This window comes from Balearica regulorum, chromosome Z (genome assembly GCF_011004875.1).
Source record: "Balearica regulorum gibbericeps isolate bBalReg1 chromosome Z, bBalReg1.pri, whole genome shotgun sequence".
NCBI lineage: Eukaryota > Metazoa > Chordata > Aves > Gruiformes > Gruidae > Balearica > Balearica regulorum.
Window position 1 is genome coordinate 43,445,956 of NC_046220.1, and position 21,329 is coordinate 43,467,284.

Sequence of the window (21,329 nt, forward strand, 5' to 3'; positions counted from 1 at the left end):
GATGGTTACTTCACTATTTATTCACTCCTGCCTCCATTCACTTTACGGCTTAGTCAATGAATGTATCTATAGTTCTATTGTATGACATACCTTTTCCTCTTATTGCACATTTTTCCTAAATTTTTTAACAGACAAAAGAATAAATAATTCTTTTCAAGCCTAGAAACAACACAGTGTTACCTGCAAAAAGATCACTTTTTTTTCCCATATATTTGGACCTGATTCAAATTTTGATCATTTCACATTCTTGTTTTATGTAGGAACCTACTTTGTCTTTTCTACAAAGAGTTTATTTACCAAATCAGGATTTCACTGTATTATACAGACTACCCTAATTAGATCCTGCACATTTCCAAAGCCAAAACCTTAATAGTGTATATAAACAATATATTCTGTGATGGCTGATCTCTGTTGTGCCCTTTGTCTTCACATACTGGGACAAGAGTGGATAACTCATGAACAGCAGTGGCTGCTATACCACTCCGAGCTCCTCCATTTCTCTTCACATATGAAGATAAATGTTGTAACAGAGCTCACTCATCAAAGGTAATATATAATGTATGTATTCTTTTCTGCATGCCACTCTTCAGTACTAGAATGGCTTGAGATGACAGGCACGGAAAATTAAGAGCTCTTGGGAAGTAGGGGAGTAATGGCTTTTGAAGAGAGTAAAACTTTTGATGAGTTGACATTACTGCACCAGAGAAATAAATGTAATTTTACTTTAACATAGTAAAAGGAGAAATATTTATGACTCCTATGACATAAATATGCACAACTTGTATATATAAGTGTTTATGTGAAATTATTTGACCTAGGCAGATGGCTTTGGAGATGGACATAGTTAGAAGAATAATGCTTATCCATTACATAGCATGGTAATGACTTGTGCTCTCAGCGTGACAGTGATATTTCCTAACTGAAACCTGAGGACTTTGAAGTATTGTGCTTAAGTTTATCTTAAATGTGTCAAATGCTGCTTTAAAAAGTGCCCATAAATACTTTGCTGGGCTGAGACCTTTTCTCAGTGTCTGTCCTGATAATGGATATACGCTCATAATTTTAAACTGTAAAAGATAACTGTAAAATAAATATTTTACTGTAATCAGAAGTTTTCAAAGAATAATAAATAGCTCATTCCCACCAAACAGGGAGGCTTCAAGACTATGATTTTCAGGTTTATTATTGCAACATGTATAGCACTTTTAAAATACCATCAGCTTCTCAGATTGAAGTGAGTCCTGTGAACACATAGTCATGTTGCAATTTTTAAGGAGAATAATTCTACTTTTGTGTTTTAAATACTTGTGCCTAAGGAAACTTTTTTTTTTTTTTTTAACCATATAATCTATATTTAAGTGTTGCTTTGGAAAATTTTAAAAATGAAAGGCTCTACGAGATTGAAAGTTTAGTGTATCTTTACGCAGAAGCATAAACAGATCTTATGAATTATTTGTGCTTTAATTACTGTCTATGTTGGTCTGTCTGTTGACAAATCAGTGGTCAACTGCTAAACAGAAGGATTTGGCTGTTGCTGTTTGAGGAAATGGAGCTATGTGTAAATAAACAATATAGCTTTTTCTTAGGGCTTATGCTGTGCTTTTCTTATAAGTCCTCTCCCTTCCCCTACTGTATGAGGTTAGGATACTTTTCCAAATTTGTGATCACTTTCGTTTAATCCTAGCCTCTTTGCTGTATGTAAGTTAACAAGCACTAAAGGATGTTATACTGAATGTCATGAGAACCTTTCAATTATTCTTATAGAAATGCTCATATTACCTCCACTATCTAGGAATTAAGTAATGAGCACTCTTGGTCTGTGTTTTTATCTCATTTAGAAATAGCTTAGGCATCTTTATTTAGCCCTTTCCATTGGTTTCTCATATTTAACTGATTGTATGCAGACCGGTAATTATGAAATAACAGTTCTCCACTCCTAATTTCTTTCACTACAGAAATATTAATTTAATTGGATAAAACCATTGCAAAAGCAGTAGAAAGCCCAGAGCAAATACACCTGTATAGATGAAGAAATTGAAGTTGACTGTTCAGCTGTGGCAAGCTGCAGCCTGGATAGCATGCCTGAGTTGACGAAGTGTGTGGGCCTCTCTCTCTTCACAGGAATGTGCTTCTGTCATCAAACAACAAAAGCCTCCTCATATTTTGTATAATATATGAAGCTGTGTTTTCTGTCTCTGAAACAAGAAGAGTCTGTGTTTCTATTTAACTTGCCACTGGAACGTTCAAGTGAACGAACTCACTATTTATCAGGTGAAACACAGTATTCACATTTTCTAGCCTCAGTGAAAATGGAGAGAATGACTGTTGATGGCAATGCAGGGCCAACCTTCCTTTCAGAGGCATGAACCCGTACATTAGGCCTGAAAGCTGGATTTTTTTACATAATACTTTGAGGCAGTAGTTCTGTACTAAGTGTTGAAACCCTGGAGGTTTTCATCGAGCTAATATATGAAATATATTTATAATATCATACAGTTTTAAAAACTCTTTCTTTCCTGTGTTACACGTTAGGCACCATAAAAAGCATCAGTTCTGACTTACGATTTTTGTTAGAAGTCTGCTCATACCACATTATCCTTAAGATAACCACCTGTACCCTTAGATTGTTCTTGGCTTTGTTCTTGCTCAGTTTTAGAGATTCCTTGTGCCATGTATAATGGGCACATAATACTGGAAATTTCCCCTTTTTAAAAATCCAGCGCTGTAGTAAATATGACCTCATACTGCCTGTCCATGCTTGGTCCTGAACAAGAACATTTGGATTTTCAAGGAGGCTGAGGGGAATGTTCCTGTTCTGGCCTTTGGTCTGCATGGATGAAGAGTGGTCTCTGACACAGGTTAATGAATGAAGTGGAAACCTTGTCTTCCTGCAGAGAAGTGAGAAGAACTGTTAACTTAATAGTCCCAGCACACAGCTCTTTGTATGGCAGCCAGACAAAAGCTTGGTCCTCAAAACTTGCTCAGCCGCCCCACCGCCCTCCCCAGGTTATCTTCCTCGATTCTTCCGCATTTGGGAAGCTGCACATCTGTGACATAAGTTGATGAAGGAGGAAAATATCTTAGTCCAGACTGAGAGGCATTTTTGTGTATCAGTACTTTTATATGGTGTGAGGTTTTTTGACCCAAATATTTATGTTAAAAAATGGAAAGGAAGTAGAATTTTCTTGATACAGGAAAAAAAAATGTTTTTTATAATCCTACATAATGGCAGCACAGAACAAAAAAATAAAAAAAAAAAAAAGGACTAATTATCACCTGGTCCATAACATAATTACAGAATGTATTTATTGAAACAAAAGACTGAATTAAGACATTACTTCATTTGGCAGCACTTCCATGAGCAAAAGGGACATTTCCTCATATTGATTTTCAGATGCAGTTCCCCATTCACCACAATTTGGTTCCTGTAGTAATTGGTATGAAATCAATATTTTTTTATGTACCTCTCAGCCCACATCCCAAATGAACTTGTTTAAATAGACAGACCCTGTAGTCCAAAGGATACTGAAACTCTTGGAAGGGTTTTACATGAAGAGGAATCAGAAATGTTTCATTCTCTGAAATCCAAATTAGAATAAACCATTTCAAAGCAAGAGTGAAGAAGCCACAAATTTATTATAAAATCATTCTAGTTTGTATTCCATAATGTATTTTGATGGAAAACTAAATGAATCATCTTATCTTTTATTTGTGAGGAAAAGCTTGGATCAGCTGCTGAGCTTTCCCCAGACGCAATGTATGTTCTGAACAGTTGTACACTTCGGGTCTTTTTGCAGGCTGGCCTGCAGTTGTTATGCTGCCTACAAGATGTGTTTGCTCAAGGGGTCCAGTCATCACGCTAAATAAAATCGTTCACTTTGGTTGGCAAATATTGACTCAAGCTGTTACGCTTTTATGTATTTCAGAGACTCACAATGTTTGAGAGCTCAGCAAGCAAACAAGAACAGGTACAGGAAGTTATTGTGATGTTTTGGACTCATGTTTGTTTTTCTACTGCTGATGTATGTTCTCCTTTGTATGTGGCTTGTTACTAATGACCTTGTTATATAGTGCACTGTGGCTGATAAGGCCAAAGGCTTTAAGAGAATACAAATACATTTCACATTTCCACTTGAAGAGTTTATTTTAATTGTGTTTTGAAATGTACTGTACCCTAAAGGTGCTCTCTCCTCTGTAATGTACATTCTAGAAATAAAATCCTGTGAAGAATGGAATGTATAATGGGGTGAGGTGTAATGGAGAGTTCTGTATTCAGTTGGAGCTGTATCTGATAGTACCATTCAACACAAATCTAAACAATCCTGAGCTATGGAAGAAAATTAAATAGGGGGTCAGAAGTAATGGCTTTTTTGAATGTCTGTTTTATTAATTTCTCTGAGGAAGAGAAACAAAGCAAATACTGAAAAGCCTCCTAAAGTTTCTGAGCTTTTACGGTTGTTTTTTTTTCCCCATTTTTTGCTCCTTTTTTACAACAGCAGAATCGTAAGCATGCAATATTTGTTTTTTAATTGAAGTATGTCTTTTTCCAAATGACTGGCTTACAGAGTATTTTGTTTAGCAGTTACATCACCCCAGTGGTAATGTAACTGTAATCTGAGTTGAGATTCATCTTCAGAACTCTTTGCTGGAGTCAGCATTGTGCAGTAGTGATGTAGAAGGACTATTGCTAAAACAGCACTACATCAAAAAAATTTGAGGACACAATCCATCAAGGAGTTTAGAAAATGCTGGATGTTTTCGTATGTTGGATACTTTAACAAAAATCAAGGCATGTTTTCACTTCTTCATCAGGTCTTTGCAAGTAAATGAAAGTTGGACTGCTGACCTTGGGAGAGATGGCCAGAAGTGGCAGGAGATGGAAGAGATGGGATGTTTTGAAAAAAAATCTGGCCAGTACTGGCTAAGTTCTTGTTCTTGAAATAAGATAATTTATCTCACTGAGAGTTTTATTGGTTTGTTTAACTGTAGCAAATTACTGTGTGAAAATAGGTTAAAGACGCACCAGGCTTCTATTAGTATTTCTAAGTTCTTCCTACTTCTGTGCTGGGGTTAAAATTTCATCTTTCTGGAATATCCAAGTTAACATTTAGATACAAGTGAAGGTGTTTACACACATTCAAAGGGAGAGTGGCCAAGTGCTTGAACAAGAGATCCCTTGGGGATTACAAAATGCATGAATTTTACATCAAGTTCAGGAAATCCCCCAACTTGAAAATAGTTGGATACTAGAGTAGAAACATTGCGTATGCTTGCCTTGTTCTTGCTCTTCTCTGAGTATCTATTTTGGATGCTGTTCAAGAGATAATATGGGCCTATGTGACCCCTTGTTTGGAGCCAGGGAATTGACTCTTAAAGCTCACACATGTTGTCTTCAGAATGCAAAGGATGGTAGGGTCTGCCTGCAGCAACTCCTGTGTTATAACATGAGAATGTGAAGGATTTTCTGCCAATCCTGTGCTGGGCATAGCTCAGTAGAACAAAAGGTTGCATGTGTCTCAGTCAAGAAATGACATCTAAATAAAAATCCGAGTCTGTTCAAGTTACTGAGTCCCATGAGAACTACCATGCCCTCCTAGAAGGCAGTCCCCAGAATATTAAACTAACAGGCAACAGTATCCTCTTACACATTCTAGTCTATGAAGAACAAAAGATGGATGTCAGCTGTCTTTACCTTTCAACCATAGCAAGACCTCTTCTAGTCTGGCCTTAAAAAAGATGGACAGATCTACCTCAGAAAATTAAAGAAAGACAGACAAAAAACATTTAGTTTCTTCATAGAAGGTCTCATTTCTTTAATATAGCTACCTGGATTATACTTGAGCATGAAAAAGTGAACAATCCAGGAAGAACCCATTTATTAAAGACCTGACTGCAGAAAGATGGTAATTCTTTTTCAGTGTATTTGCTCTTCTTATGTCTGAATAAAGAATGCAAGTAGAGTGATGTGGTAAGTGTGCATTCTCAAGTAAAAAAGCTGAGGTATGGTATTTACGCAGAATTTATGTATTTTCATTTATATGATATGGGCTGATATGTGTGCAGCACAGAGTTGACACATGTGCCTGCCCCCATAATTTTGGGACACTGCAAAAGGAAGGAGCTTAATTACTGGAGTGAATGTGACTAATTAAATATTACCTGTTGTAATGATGGTTGAAGTGGACATCATGCCAATAAAAGAATTGGAATGGAGAAGTTCAGAAAGAAATAATCTGAATCTTGTTTCTAAGATGATTCCAACTAATATTTCTAATAAATCTTGTAAAAAATTCAGAATTGTGGAATGTTGAAATTTTATAATCAGTGTACACAGGTTGTCAGTGAAAAAGATCACACTTCTACTTTTGATGAAGTTGAACCCATAGGAGGAGGAGAAGCTCTGTTGTGAAGCGTAGTGTTTGGTTGAAATTTTACTAGTTTATTTGGGTTGTGAACATGTTACTAGTTGTCAGTTAATAACATGTTTTTGAACTAAGCACTTTATCTGTGAGAATCAGATATATTCTGTAGTTTATTTCAGCATTTTAAAATGGCAAGGCTCCTAATTCTGTTAGAAACCAAGGAGCTGAACACTGACATTTTAAAATTCACATTTCAAATTATGGGGTTAAAATGAGAAGTTATTTGATGATCTCTAGTCAAGTAATTCTTTGGATTCATTGCATATGAGTGTTTGCTTTATAACTACAACAGTTTATCTGGCTAAATCTCTGTTTACTAGTCAGATCAGGAGAGTACATAATTGCCTAAAGTTCAGTGACAGAGGTTAGGTCACTCAGAGCTTTCCTTCTGCAAACATGCTGATCTGTTCAAAAACATTATTAGAGCAACTGTTTCTTAGCTTGGGCTTTCCACTTACTAAGTTGAATACTTCTGATTCTCTCTGAAATATAATAGAAGACTGAGGGTATGACTTTTCCCCCCAAAATGTGTAAAAATTTCTAGTATAGGACAATTGCATGACATGACTTTCTGAAATGAAATGTGTGCAATACAAAGGAGAAAGTTTTCTTAGGCTAAAACAACCACCTATCAGTACATAATGTTATTACAGACAAACAGTGGCATGTTCCACAGTAAAAGGCCTCTGCAGGAAGACAGAACAGTTATTTGCTGTTTATTGTATCTTTAAACTGAGTTCACACTCTCATAAATTTAAGCAGCAGTTGGTGTTGCTTGGAAAAAGTTCACCTGGGCTTGAGACTCTTAGGAGACAAGGTAAGAGCTGTGTAGATCTTCAGTGTTGTGTTGCAAAACCACAGCTTTTTTTCTTCTCTTAGAGAGCTAAAGTTGCCACTGTTCTGCGAGGATATCAGTTGTGAATTGTAATTCACAATTCTCCAGTGGACCCTGGAGATGTAAGTGGTGATTGTGAACTTTAACAGCAAAATGTTGAAATCCTTGAGACCAAACTGAAATTCCAGAGGTCATTCAGTATAGGTTTCTATGGAAAGTATGTTACTGAGTTTAGATATTAAATAGGCCTGATATTTACCTGGACGCTATTCTCATTGCACAGTGTATAATATAGAAACCTTACGAACTATTACAGTATAGAAATTTTCAATGAATTGAACAATTCTGTATTGACTGAGGTTTTCCAGCAAATACTGTTGATTACTTACTGATGTCCTAAATATATTTTTAATGTACATTTCTTAACGTATGCATCCCTAACGTAACTAAACTCTTCAATAACTGCTGTATTCCTGTATGCCTAGAGCTGAGCACAACTGTTGTTGTTTAACCTGAAATTAAATATATATATATATGTAAAAAATTCCTAAAGTAGAAGCAATTCTATAGGCATGAAAGTAGGTGACACCTGTTCAGTTGTGCCTTTGTAGAACTCCTGTTCTACAAAAACACTGTCCCTGCTGGAAGTAGGAATATAATGGTGGAGGTGATGGTGCACCATTTCAAGTTTCCTGGTATGAGTACAGTGATATAACTTGTACAAATATTTAAGCATACAAACCACTCAGACTCTAAATTCAGGTTATTTGAGGAGAAGGTATGGCCAAAAAAAAAAAAAAAAAAAAAGAGAGAGAAACCTTACAGAGGATACTTATCTGCACTTCTCTCCCTGTTCTGTTCTTGACAGTCATATCCTTTTCTATTATGTCATGAGATATCCATTGATAGAATTAGAATTGTAGGATTCAAATATAATTCATATATGAAAGCTGCTTGAAACCTGTTCAGCAAAGGATTAAATGTAACCATTATGACCTTTACATGGTAGTAATACTTAACAGCCAGTAAGCATTTGGGCTGTTACATTTTCCTTTCTTGCTGAAGGCTGAAGGACATTACAAGGAGCTTGTGTTGGAAAGGATGGCTGAATCCTCAGTGGTACTCTAATCCTTCCCAGTCCCTAGTGGTACTCTAACTTTTTTAGAGCTGCAAATGAAGGACTGGCATCATTCTCCAACAGAAAACACCTGATTTCTTCCCACATTCTCCTGTATCAAAGCACATGGCAGAAAGGAGGACATCTGAAGGGGGAGACCCTCCTCTGCTACATGCCTTCCCATCCATGGGCTTTCTGCCTATCGCCTCCTTCTGGGTGTAGGGTATTGTTGCTGTCTTTGCACTAGTTCTACAGTTTTTGTCTCGTGGCAATGATAGATCTTGAGCCCGTTTATACTGATGTCTTAACATTTTACATGATGTAGTTTGCGTTTGCAAATGAATTTTTACAATTTAAGTTCTCAAAGAAGTAGACCATCTAGCTGCTTGGAGAATGAAAGTGCCACCAGCCTCAGCCTCACTCCAGTTAAAAGGCCAAGTCCAGGAAACTCCAGTATTTGGAGAAAATAAAATGTTGATTAATGGTATGGGACCCTTTTACAGCTGAAGAAGCACTCTTTCTCTTTTCCTCCTTGCACAAAGTCTGATAGATTTATCTCAAAAGGGATAATTGGGCTTCTGCTTAGCAAGATGCAAAGTCAAGATGGCTTGTAATTTGATGTTGTGAAGGTAACTATTGGATTAGATTCACAGGACTAAGGGAGAAAAAATGCAGGTAATGTAAAAGCAAAGTGAAGCTCTTAGAACTGGTGGGGGCAAAAGAGTACTGAAAAAGAAGAAAAAAGTTAATTTTAACTTGTGTAACATCTCATAGATTATAGTCACATTGGTTTTGGCTGTAGTGAAGCTAATGTTGATAAGATAAAAGGGTACTCAGTTGTGTGGGTAATTCTTGTATCTATATTAGGAATTTGGTGCAGCATTCATCATGTGATGATGTTGGTGAATTAGAACCAAAGGCTGTAAACTGCTGCTGAAGATAAGCCTTCTGTATTTACAAGGAACTAGGTGTCCATGGATGTCATGAAGACAGGAAAGTCTGTCTCCTCTGTGTTGCAGGAAGCAGTAGTGTTCATGAGTATTGAAAGAAATTTTCCATGGTCAGTGTTAGTTGATGCTAATTAGTGTTCAGTTTTGGGCCCCTCACTACAAGAAAGTCGTTGAGGTGCTGGAGCGTGTCCAGAGAAGGGCAATGAAGCTGGTGAAGGGTCTGGAGAACAAGTCTCATGAGGAGCGGCTGAGGGACCTGGGGCTGTTTAGTCTGGAGAAGAGGAGGTTGAGGGGAGACCTTCTCGCTCTCTACAGCTACCTGAAAGGAGGTTGTAGCCCTGTGGGTGTTGGTCTCTTCTCCCAAGTAAAAAGTGATAGGACAAGAGGAAATGACCTCAGTTTGTGCCAGGGGAGGTTTAGATTGGAAGTTAGAAAAAATTTCTTCATGGAAAGGGTTGTGAAACACTGGAACAGGCTGCCCAGGGAAGTGATTGAGTCACCTGGAGGTATGTAAAAGACGTGTAGATATGGCGCTTAGGGACATGGTTTAGTGGTAGACCGGGTAGCATTAGGTTAATGGTTGGACTTGATGATCTTAAAGGTCTTTTCCAACCTAAACGATTCTATGATTCTATGACTCTATTCTATGATTCTATGCTGTACTAATGGTAGGTGAGTTTTGCCATACTGTGTTTTCTGTGTTTTATATCTGAGTCATTATTGATGTTATTAAATTATACAAATGATACAAAACTCAATTGCAATATATGGAGCAATTGCTAGATCCTTTTTTAGAAAGTAACTGTTTATTCTCTGCTGTATCATTTTTTAAAAAAATTATTTATTTTTCCCATAAATCACCTTTTTTAGATACCTGGGACTGCATGGCTGTCAAAGAAGAGACCAAAGAAATTTCTTCAGGGGCAATGGATTTTATCTTTGTTCCAACATCTGCATTGTCTGCTGTAGAAGAGCACATCAGCTCTGTTTCCAGCCATGATGACATACAGGACAGGTTTCTTTAACTGAGCTGAGCATTGGTCTTGTTGAATGGTTTGGCTGACTGTAATAGAGCCATGCGCTTCCCCTGGGAACTATAATTACTGTGTGCAATGTGCACCTCTCCCGGAAATAACAAAGTGCTCCACAGTAAGGAATATAGAATCAGTCAAGTCAGGAATAGATACATGTGAGCTTTGAAGATAATATAAACTATGTTTTCTTGTTGACAAAATACTCAAAGGCTTTTGTTTATGCTTTTTTTCAAAACAAGGCTTCCCAGACATAAATCAATATGGCAGCATTTGAATCTCAAGAACTAACAAGAACTCAAGCACCAAGTATAGTTTTCAACACTTCATAACTACTCATTATGTTTATTTCCCAGTTTTCTTTGTTATTTGTTTCCTGTCTCTGTTCAGAGCCAACACATTTTTGGCTTTCAATTTGAAGCGGGAGGCACTGCCAATCAGCAGGAAATATAATACAGATAAGATTCGTATAAAGTCTTTTGAACTGTTGAAATCTCTGGATGGGAAATGGATGTTAAATTGTTTACATTTGGCACAAGAAGAAAAAGTTCCATTTTTAAATTCAAAGCCTCTCCACCTTTGTAAATGAAAACAAATCACATGGGTCATATAGAGTTCCACTTCTGCAAAATCCATCATAAGTCTGATAAAAGCTTTTGTAAGTCAGCAACTTTATCTGTAGCTTGTTTGAAAGTCATTCTGCAGCTTAAAATGAAGTAGCCCTTTGCCCTGTGTCCTTTAGAAAAGTACTGTATCAGTAATATGTTCATGACACAATAAAACCACTGAAATGTTAAGAACTCTTTTATTAGTGGTTTAATCCTTTTAAAGAGATATGCAATGTTTCTACATCATTTTAAATTTCCATATTAGTCCCACAATTTTAATTTATTGAGGATATACATCCAGAGGTTATCACTCTAGGATCTGTTTCTACTTTGCTTTATTTAGTTTACAAACAAGAATCTTCAGGGAAGACACCCTTCCCACCCACCCCCCCACCCCCCACCCCGCTGAATTGTGTGGTTCTACAAATTTACAGGGTGTAGGTAAGGAAAACACCCTGTCCCAGTTTTCTGAACATTAGGAGTGTTGGAACTCAAAGTTAATGTTCACATTAGTGGGATGTTTTTATATCAGTTCTTATATGTGTGCAGGATGTAGCTCAGACAGATTCTGGATGGCAGTAAATCTCAAAGATGAAGTTGGGAACAGCATCACCTTTGGAACAGTTAAGCATTGCTAATGAGTACTAATCATATGGCAAATCAGAGAGTGAGAAGCAGTCTCCGGCATAGCTGCAGGCTGTTGTATGGAACATCTTATATCTCAAAGCCAGCACAAGCAGTAATAGCTGAAAAAGATGTTCAGGACAGGCTTGCCAACAGAAAAGCACTTCAGCAATTGAAAATATTCTCCAGGATCTGCAGGAAAGGAAACCTGTTTAGAGGAGAAGCTTAACCTTGAAGCCTTGTGACATTTTGGGGTTGGATGGAACTCCCCGTCAATGATGGATATGGTTGAATAGACACTAATCTAATTCAGGGAGAAAAATCTCTTGAAATTATAATGAAGGGTTATGCAATGTTGGCAGAAGCATGATTCCAGGGGTAGGACTTAAGCTACTGCTTGTGCTTTTATCTTCTTTGGATCACTTAATGTAGGAATTTTCACATGAAACATTCTTGTTTTCAATGTCTTTCCAAAGCAGACACCATAGAGCTACAAACATTGTTGAATACTGAAGAATCCTAAACCATCCTGGCTGCATGTCCCCAAGGATGTTGTAAACCAAGTGAGTAAGGATACATAAAATTAGTCCTTTTAGTTTCAAGGGACTTTTATCCCAAATGATTGAGTATTGTGAAATATAGTGAATGTAGAGATCATGAAAATTAATGTTTTAGTTATCTTTCATTTTTCCATGGAAGATTAGAGGGGACTAGTACAATCTTAAAACCTTCTGTTTACTAACTTAGTAACTAAGAGAAACATCAAGAACTTTTTCATTGTCATTGGAGATTTTCATGAAATACAATAACTTATAATAAGTTGTACTTGAAAATAGAAATAACTCAACAACATTAATGAGATTTGACATTGGATTTGATAAATGTGACTGTATAGCAGACGCTTTACTAGTGAGGTCCCTGACTGTACAAACACAGTAAAATGCTATAAAAATAAACTTTAAAATATTTTTTAGACAATTAAAAAGAAAAAAAAAGTTCTGGAAAAAAACTAGTTTGTAATTTCAGTGTGTGAAAATGTATTGTCACCCTTCATATCAAATGTATAATTCTGAAGAGGAGGACAACTAACCATTTTTATCTGAATTTATGTTGGAGCCCCTCATTCATTTGCTTTATTAAAATAAGTAAGTTAGTTATACATGATAATGAAATGAGTCCTCTGTCTGAAGGATGTTTTCCCACACACTGATGATGATTCAGGAAAGCTGCAGCAATATTCTGTCAAGGCGAGATGTTTGTTAACTGTGACAACAAAGAATTAGAAGATACCAGATAGACTGAGCAAGTGTTCTTAGTTTTCTTGTTTTGCTCAGTGTTGAAAAAACTTGTGATACTGTCAAGCTGAAATAAATAGTCCGCTAGGTTGAGAGAATATGAAAGGGGCACTTTTTAAGCGCAAAACTGATGTCACTTTGGTTCTTTTGGATCACATCATTGAATTTGTAAAGATATTATTGAACTGAGGAAATGATCTCACCCTGCAGCATAAACATGGCCTGTTCAGAGGAAAAAAGGTGGATGTGAAATTCAGAGCTGGGAAATCACAAGACTTCAGTAGAAAAAGATATGTTGTTTATCGAGTTTTATGAAAATAGGTGAAATTTCTCCAAATAAAATGTGTATTGTAATGAGATTTTCACATATGTCAACTAACAGGTGCAGCCTCATTGAATTACATAACAGTTCGGTGCTAATTGGGACAGAATTTAACTCTCTTTTTAAGAATACTGGAGAATACAACAGCAATACTGGTATTCTATGAATGGCCAGTTATTTTTCTGGATTATGACTTGAAGAAAATTGCTAAAGATGCAAATCTGTATATTTCTTTCAAAAGTTTCTGAATAGTCACTGTGTGGATTTCTAACACAGCCTTCAATTAGCATTGTAGCTCTTTGTACCAAGCTTTGTGTAATCTTGTCTTTAACTTTTAGATTACTTTAACTTTCTTAATTGTGTATGCAGAACTTAGAGCGTAATCAAAATTCTAATTCTTTGCAGTTGCTGTTGATGTGCCTGTAGCTTTCAAGGAAAACTTCCCATAGGAAGACTAGGGAAAACATGAGGCCACTGCTAAATAGGGTAAGGAACTGATGAAGAACGACACAGAAAAGACCAAGGTACTCGGTGCCTTTTTTGTTTCATTCGTCACTGCTAAGACAGACCTTCAGGAAGCCCAGGCCCCTGACACCAAAGGAAAGGTTTGGAGCAAGGAATACTTACTGTCAGTGGAGGAGGACCAGCCTAGAGAGCACTTGAACAAGCTGGACATACATAAGTCTGTTGGGCCTGATGGGCTGCACCCATGAATACTGAGGAAGCTGGCTGATGCCATTGCAAAGACATTCTTGGTTATCTCTAAAAGGTTACAGCAATTGGGATAGGTTTCTGAAACCTGGAAGAGAATAAATGTCACTCCTATCTTAAAAAAGGATGATCTGGGGAACTACAGGCCACTTGGCATCACCTCAGTACCTGGGAAGGTGATAGAGAATATACTCTTGGCAAACATTTCCAAACACATGAAGGACAAAAAAATGATCGGAAGTAGTGAGCATATATTTACAAAAGGTAAGTCATGCTTAACAAATCTGATAGCTTTCTACAATGAAGTGACTAGGTTGGTGGATGAGAAAAACTGATGTTGTTCCCCTTGACTTTAGTAAGGCCTTTGACACTATCTTCCATAACACCTTCATAGACAAGCTAAGAGGGTACAGATTAGACAGACAGGCAGGTAGACTGAAAACTTGCTTAGTGGCTGGTCTGAAAGGGTTGTGATCAGAGGCACAAAGTCCAGTTGGAGGGCAGTCATTAGTGGTTTACCTCAGGGAATGATACCGAAGCCATTACTGTTTAACATTTTTATTAATGAACTCTGCACTGAGACAGAGTGCACCACCAGTGAGCTTGCAGACAATACAAAACTGAGAGGAGTGGCTGATATGCCAGAGTGTTGGTCTGCTGTCCAGAGGGACCTTGACAGGCTGAAAAATTGGATAGAGAGAAATGAGTCTTTCCCAGACAACCTACCCCTAGCCTTTCTTCTCACCAGCACTAGGCTGGAGAGATGAGACAATGTAAGCCCCTGTGCCAGGTAGTCCCCTCCCTGTGTCCAGGTTCAAGTTGTGGTACCCACCAGCACCATCCGGACAGCTTCTCCTGTCCGTCGGTCTGCAGAATGCAGTGGCTTGAGGATAAAGCGATACTGTGTGCTAGGAAGTCAGAAAGGGCTGCAAGGTCTTTTTCTGTTATGTTCAAAGGATTGATACCCTTCCTATTGTATTTCATTAGTGATGCTGAAGGAAGGAAGTATCATCCATTTAAAACCACAATATTATATTTTTGGTGTTATAACATTAAGACATGGAATTATGGTATTTTACCTTTATAGATAGTATAGGTGGTTGTCTTGTTGTATCTATGTTAATTCTTAAAGAGTGTATAACACTTATTCGAGGTGAGCGTGTGTATTTAGTGAATGTTTGGAATACTTACGATCTAGTTATTACACCTAACTGACCTAATTTTGAATCTGTTGTGAGTGTGCTTGAGTCCCAGGTTAATTTAAATAATACCAGAGTTTTGGAAAAAGAATCAAGTTCCATGAGATTTTCTTTATCTGTGTTTCCCATCTGGCTTGCTGTTACAGGCATTTAATCCTGTGTTTGCTGCCAGTGTTTCCCAGAAAGCCTTATAATTGCTTGGAATTTGTATGAACAGTTCCAGTCTGGTGCACAATTAGGGATGCACTATAAAATTTTCATTGCTCGATTTAGTTGAAATTATAAGATGGATGGGTAACTATAATGACCATAGTTGTACCATATAAAAATGACTACTGGAAATTTGCAAGAGGGAAAATTTAATGGTAAATATTTCTTTTTCTTTTACTCCAGAGGTGAGGGGAAAAAGGAAACACAGCAATAGAATTTAAAATAAATGCTTGATGTTCTATGAAACTTTCCTCACTTTCCTTCTGTCCCCTGTAGTTGCATATCTCAAACTGGAAACCTGTTATTCAGAATATGTTTATGTGCCCCTTTAAGAGGTTGATGTGGGGTTTTGGATGATATAAAAACATGACATGTGCTTTCTCTTCTCCAGAAAAATAAATACAATTGTGCTGCTTATTTTTTATATAAACAAATGGTTCACTTGTTCACTTTCTTTTTTTTTTTTTTTCTTACTACTAGCTGATGATGCAGGGAGGCATATGTCCAGTAATGATTGGCAGCTGGCATCAACATGCCATGAAAAAAACCCTGGCAGATTACTCAGTAGGAAATCCTTTATGCCGAATGGCACTGATTGGGAGTGATTTTGAAAGGAACTTCATGTTTATAGCTTGTCATGGAGAGACCTAAAGCTCCTGATTCTTCTCTTGTTTGTTTAGCCAACTGCTACAGTTTCAAAAAGTTGTTATGTCTTTAGCCACATGTTTGCTGTGAAGTCAGAAGCTGTGAAAGGAAGTGCTGTGCAGCTCTGAGAATTCGGAGTGTAACAATGGACACACTTGTCTGCAAGTTATGAACTGGGGAGCCATTGTGGTTGTGCAGTACTGTGCGCTGTGATATTTGACCTAGCTCAGGTACTGGAAGCCTTCTTAATGTGGTTATTCACGTCAATGAATTTGCCTCATTGCGAAGCATGTTGAATAGCTCGCTTTCAGGTCTCTGCTTTGACCATAACAGTGTTTTGGGGTACTTTTTTTTTGTTGTTTTTTATCATATTGCTAATATTTCTGCTCTTATTGTGCACCTTGTGGTGGTTAATAATCAAGGGAAAGCTGTTATGGTTTGTGTGTAGGCTTCTAGACTGCTGAGCTTGAGGAATGAGGGAAGAAGGTAAAATACTACCTGTACCTACTTTTTTTTTTTTTTTTTCCAAGTCCAGCCAGCGATGCCCACTGCAAGAACAGGCAGAAATGTAATGCAATCTGTTTTTCTGAAACTACTCAAACACCTGACAGAATGGTAAAAAAGTTTAAGGACAGGGAATCTGATATGTGACCTGATTCAAGAAAGTGTCTGTAACTAAGTGTCATGTTGAAATAGTAAACAGACATGACAGCCTTCCTACGCCTTATGTTCCTGTTAAGCATTGTAGACTTATTGCTTTGTCATGAGGAGACCTGTCAGGGTGGTTTGAGCAAAATAGTGATGTGACAGGCATTACATAAATTGCTTGTGGGTTGATCGGCAGTAGTGAAGATCTGTGTTTCCTGCAATAAATAGCATATTCCGTGTTTGGTTGGGTACCAAATGAATGTAGAATTTGTGCCTATGGAATTTTTTAAACAAGCATTGCTGAATAAAACTGTTCCCTTTTTACAGTCACCAAAAGCTGGCGTATGTTACCTGACACATACGGGATACATCATGATGATAGTGTTCTCTCTGAAAGTCAGTAATAACTTCAGCAGATCTCTCCCTTACACATTGTATTCCAATTATTTTGAAAGCTTCTATCTGTTACATGGAAAATTTCCTTCAGAAGAATGCAAAGTGAATCGATTCCTCCTCTGAATATATGCACTTTCACTATTTTGAATAAACTATCTGGTAACAGTATTCACTGTGGTAGGATGGCATTTGAAGCCAAACAAATTAGTGCATTGCAGTGGGCTTAATGCAGAGCCTGAAGAAAAAAATTATGCAGTATTGTTTGTTCACAGTATAAGTTTTGTTCATTCTTTATTTGTTCTTGCACATGCTTTTGCATAAGAGCAATGATGGTATTTGCCAAGATGGGCCATTGCACATCACTGATATGTTTCAGTGGAAGTTATAATTAGCAGTTTCAGAGTGAGAAAGCCTGGGCCTATTCTTTCGATGCTGCTGTGAGAAAGTCTTCAGGAAGGAAGGAAATGGAGACATGGTGCAGAGTTGGTTATAAAATATTTTCATTTTCCATTATGCATAGATTCTACCACTGGGCAAACCCGGGACACCATAGCTGGAGTGTCCTAAACTCAGTGTGTCTTATTCAGGTCATATTAAGGAAGCAGAAATTTCACAAAATTAATCTAATGCCACTGAGTTTAGCCCAGAAAGCTTGTTCATATTTTCCTTCCCTCCTGTGAAAATAAGATAGTAACAATGCAACTTAATTGGGGTATCTGAGCATTTATATATCAGACAGATGGATTACCTTAAGGTTTTAGTTTTACAGGTTGTTCACAAAGGCATCAAAACACTTGGGCCACTTGTGGAGAAAGTTTCTGAGCCTGTCAGAGCTTTGTGCAAAAAATGATTGCCCATGAAGGACATGAAGGGCATGAGCTATTTAATAGAGAGGAGTTACATGATGGACCAGAATGGATTCTTCATGCTTGTACCAAAATAATGACAAATTCATCCCTATATTAGAAAACATAATATGAAATGGAATAGTTTGCTTCGTGAAATCAGTCTTGCTGATTTTACCACAAGCTGATATTTCTATTTGTTTTTCATTACAACTTTGAAAACTAATATAGCCATTACCCATCCATCACCGAAATGCAGTAGGAGCACAACTAGTATTTATCAATATGATATTTATCAATGATTAGAAGCAACAGCATTTTAGGGCTCCTTGTAAACTCTTTCCAAAGTCAGAATAGAGAGTAGTTCAGGCCAATGGAATTTTAATTAATTTACTAGTAGTTTAATGAGAACATCAGCACAAGCATTTGCTTTTAGGAAAGTTGCTTTGTGTATTTAATTCCTCTGTAGTGAGACCTCATGCTGTAATTTCCTTTTCAAAAGACAATAAGCAGAATGGAAACTCAGTGGTATTAGGTTCTTTTTGGTCAGAAGCATCAACTGGCTTTGGGATTTGAACTGTTGTTTCCATGGAGCCCAGATTTCAGTTATGATATTTGTTAATATAACTAATAATAAGTATAATCATATAAAAGCTACATCAGCTGGTAGGCCTAACTACTTTTGTCTAACTACTTTGGAAATGAAATTGTGTTGGTTATAGCTGTACCATTTGCCAAAACAAATATAGTTATGATACTGAGCTTATCAGGTGCAGGAGTTCTCAATGGCTTCATATTTTTTTACAGCTTAGCCTTTACTTTCTCTCTTCTGCTCTACACTGTGGCTGAGCACCTTCGTAAGACATGAATGGTGGCATCTTTGTGGCTGGTTTTGCTTTATACTAGATCCATCTTGCTGGCTTGATCTATGACTTTCTGAAGCAGCTTGTAGGGTCGCAAAGAATAAGAAAGAACACAATATTGCTTTTTTCACAAGGAGGGTGTTAGTCAGTGCCTGTGCACCAAAAAAACCCCTCCTAGAAGTCAATGCCCTAGCATCAGACTCGTACATGTTTTTTCCCCACATTTCCTGCATGCCCCTGACAGTGAGCAGGAAACATCTTCGTGTCATCGGTGCCTGAGAGCCTTGCAAAGGGAAGTGAGGTAGGTGCGGGTGATACCAGGAGTCTGACCATCCTCCGAGTTGAGAAGGAAGGAGATATCCAAATTTCTTGTAACATGGGAAACATTCCGCTTCAACGCCAGAGCTGACTCTGTGGTACAAGCAGCACTGATATCTCAGAAAAAGGATCATTCGTACCCTCTCACAGATGCTGCTCATTCCCTTTATTCTAATGTCTCCTACAGCTTCAGGGTTACATGACTGAGGAAAATGAAGACGAAAAAAAAACCCAAACAACCCAGAATATTGCAAGCCTGTGGTGCTACAGGTGACCACTTCAAGTTTGATAACGATGATTGTTTAGTATTGATCAGTGAGTGTTGTGGCAATGGCTTTCACGATGGGTTATTTCTAAAGACTCTGAATACGGTGGTGAGGAAAATTTTTCTAGGTCACATATGCTGTGCAGCAATCTATCAATGCAGTTTGCTCTTTCACTGGGAAACTATTAGAGATCCAGAACTTTAAACAATTGAAATTATCATAATATGATGAGGACAGTTTAAGAAAAACTGTTTTTCACAAGAATGTGAAGGATTTACTCTTGAGTCATTGATTCCTGGGTTAGAAAAGCAGTTGGACAGCCATAAGATCCAACAATTACATGTTATCTGATTTATTCTTTCTAAATGTAAAAATTCTTCCAGAGCTAAATGAATACATTTTTTAGAAGCTATTTAATTTTATCTCAGAACATTTCAAGTCATGTTGACTTTTCATAGTTAGCTGTTTCTCTGTTAAATTCCCCTCACAGTTAGAAAATTATGTGTTATTTTAAGATTGGATTTATCTAACTTCACTATCCAGCCATTGATTCTTATTACACCATAGACAGTAAGGTTAAAAAACCTTCCCAGCATCAATTATCTTTTCCATTTGTGAGTTCCAATACACAGTCATCAAGACACTTCTTAGCCTGTATTCTGAGGGGTAAATAAATTGAGATCTGAGCCTCACATCACAACACTTGTCTTCCTTTAGTCCTTCTTTAAACTTTGTAATATTTTCCCTATCTTTTTTGGCAGTGTGAATAGTAGAACAGGATAAAGAAGTGGACCAGCTGTAGTCTTGACCCCAAAAATGCAATTGCAGCATATTGTTGATGCCATATGTTAAAACCAAGTTACTCTTCTGAACAGTGAAGTCATGGTATCTGCCCGGGAAAAGTGAAAGAGGGATACAGCTGAATTTGTTGATGAACTTGCAGCAGGATAGTATCCATCCATAATGTTTTGGCAACTTAATTTGTGCACCAAGAACCAAGCATCTGAACTTTGTATCAGGTCTCTGGTTATCTAAAGATTTTTTCTTGTTCTTACAGGGTAAATCATTCTTTGGAGAAGCAAAAATGTTCCTCCCTTTCATATATACAGAATCTGTGAAAAAAAACCTGTCATGAGTGTTGCCTTACCTATCCAACAGCATCTACTTTTGTGAATTCTTGGCCTTCTGGAAGCGCAGTACTCTTACAAGTCAGAGAAGATAAAACTCTTTGGGGTATGTTGCAGTGAATGGAGATGATCTATGGTGTGTGATCTGACTTTCTGCCTCCTCCCAGATGTAACAGGGAATGGCTACTTAGTCAGTGCTGAGAGCGAGTGGTGGCACCTCCTTCTCTTGCCTTTTCCCAGCAGTGGCTTCAGCCCAGGGCAGAACTGTTGCTGTTAGGAGGAGGGACAAGCAGAGGGTGGCTACTTAAACTGTGCATGACCTTTGGTGGCTCATGTAATAGAAGAAATCCATTTGATTGAAGGGAGAATGGCAGCTTTTAGGATGCATCAGTGGCTGTCCATTCAGGGATGCTGGAAATTAAGAGGCTGTTGGTGTTGCAGTGCTGAATTGAGTAGATTGCTGTTGTGATGACGGAGAGTCCAAAGGAACCTGTTTACACTTCTTCAAGCACTGTTGTTAGTGGACCTATTTCTGGATATTTAAAATTGGGCTAGTATTTCACATACCCAGAACTTTAAAGTCTTCCCTTGCTAGCTAGCCCAGAAATATTGTTGTAAATAAGTGAAATGTTGAACACCGTGGCTATTAAAGGTAAATCAAGCTGATATGTGAATAGTACCTCGGCCTATCTTTGTATACTTAACATATTACAAAATATGTTAAGCACACAAAATAGGTAATGTATATAGAAAGAACACCTCTTGATGTGCTTGACTGCTTACTTAATATTGATAAGTGTGTTTCACCATGGTCACCATTGCATTATTTCATATTATGTCAATATAACATCATCTAAATTGATGCTTTTATGCTGGGCTAAGGCAACAATAAAGCAG

The 21,329-nt window shown here is 37.5% G+C and overlaps 1 long non-coding RNA gene across 2 annotated transcripts in view; it reads left to right on the top strand.

The window, feature by feature from the left end:
• Positions 1-7,112: 7,112 nt before the first annotated feature.
• The window catches only part of LOC142599566 (uncharacterized), a 32,832-nt gene continuing 18,615 nt past the window's right edge, over positions 7,113-21,329 (top strand). The window contains exons 1-5 of one of the 2 annotated variants that reach the window (XR_012833137.1): positions 7,113-7,239; positions 10,195-10,389; positions 13,610-13,690; positions 13,772-16,199; positions 16,945-17,013. This is a non-coding gene — a long non-coding RNA (uncharacterized LOC142599566). Of the gene's footprint in view, positions 7,240-10,194; positions 10,390-13,609; positions 16,200-16,944; positions 17,014-21,329 lie in introns of both variants that reach the window. The other variant, XR_012833136.1, reaches the window with a different exon arrangement.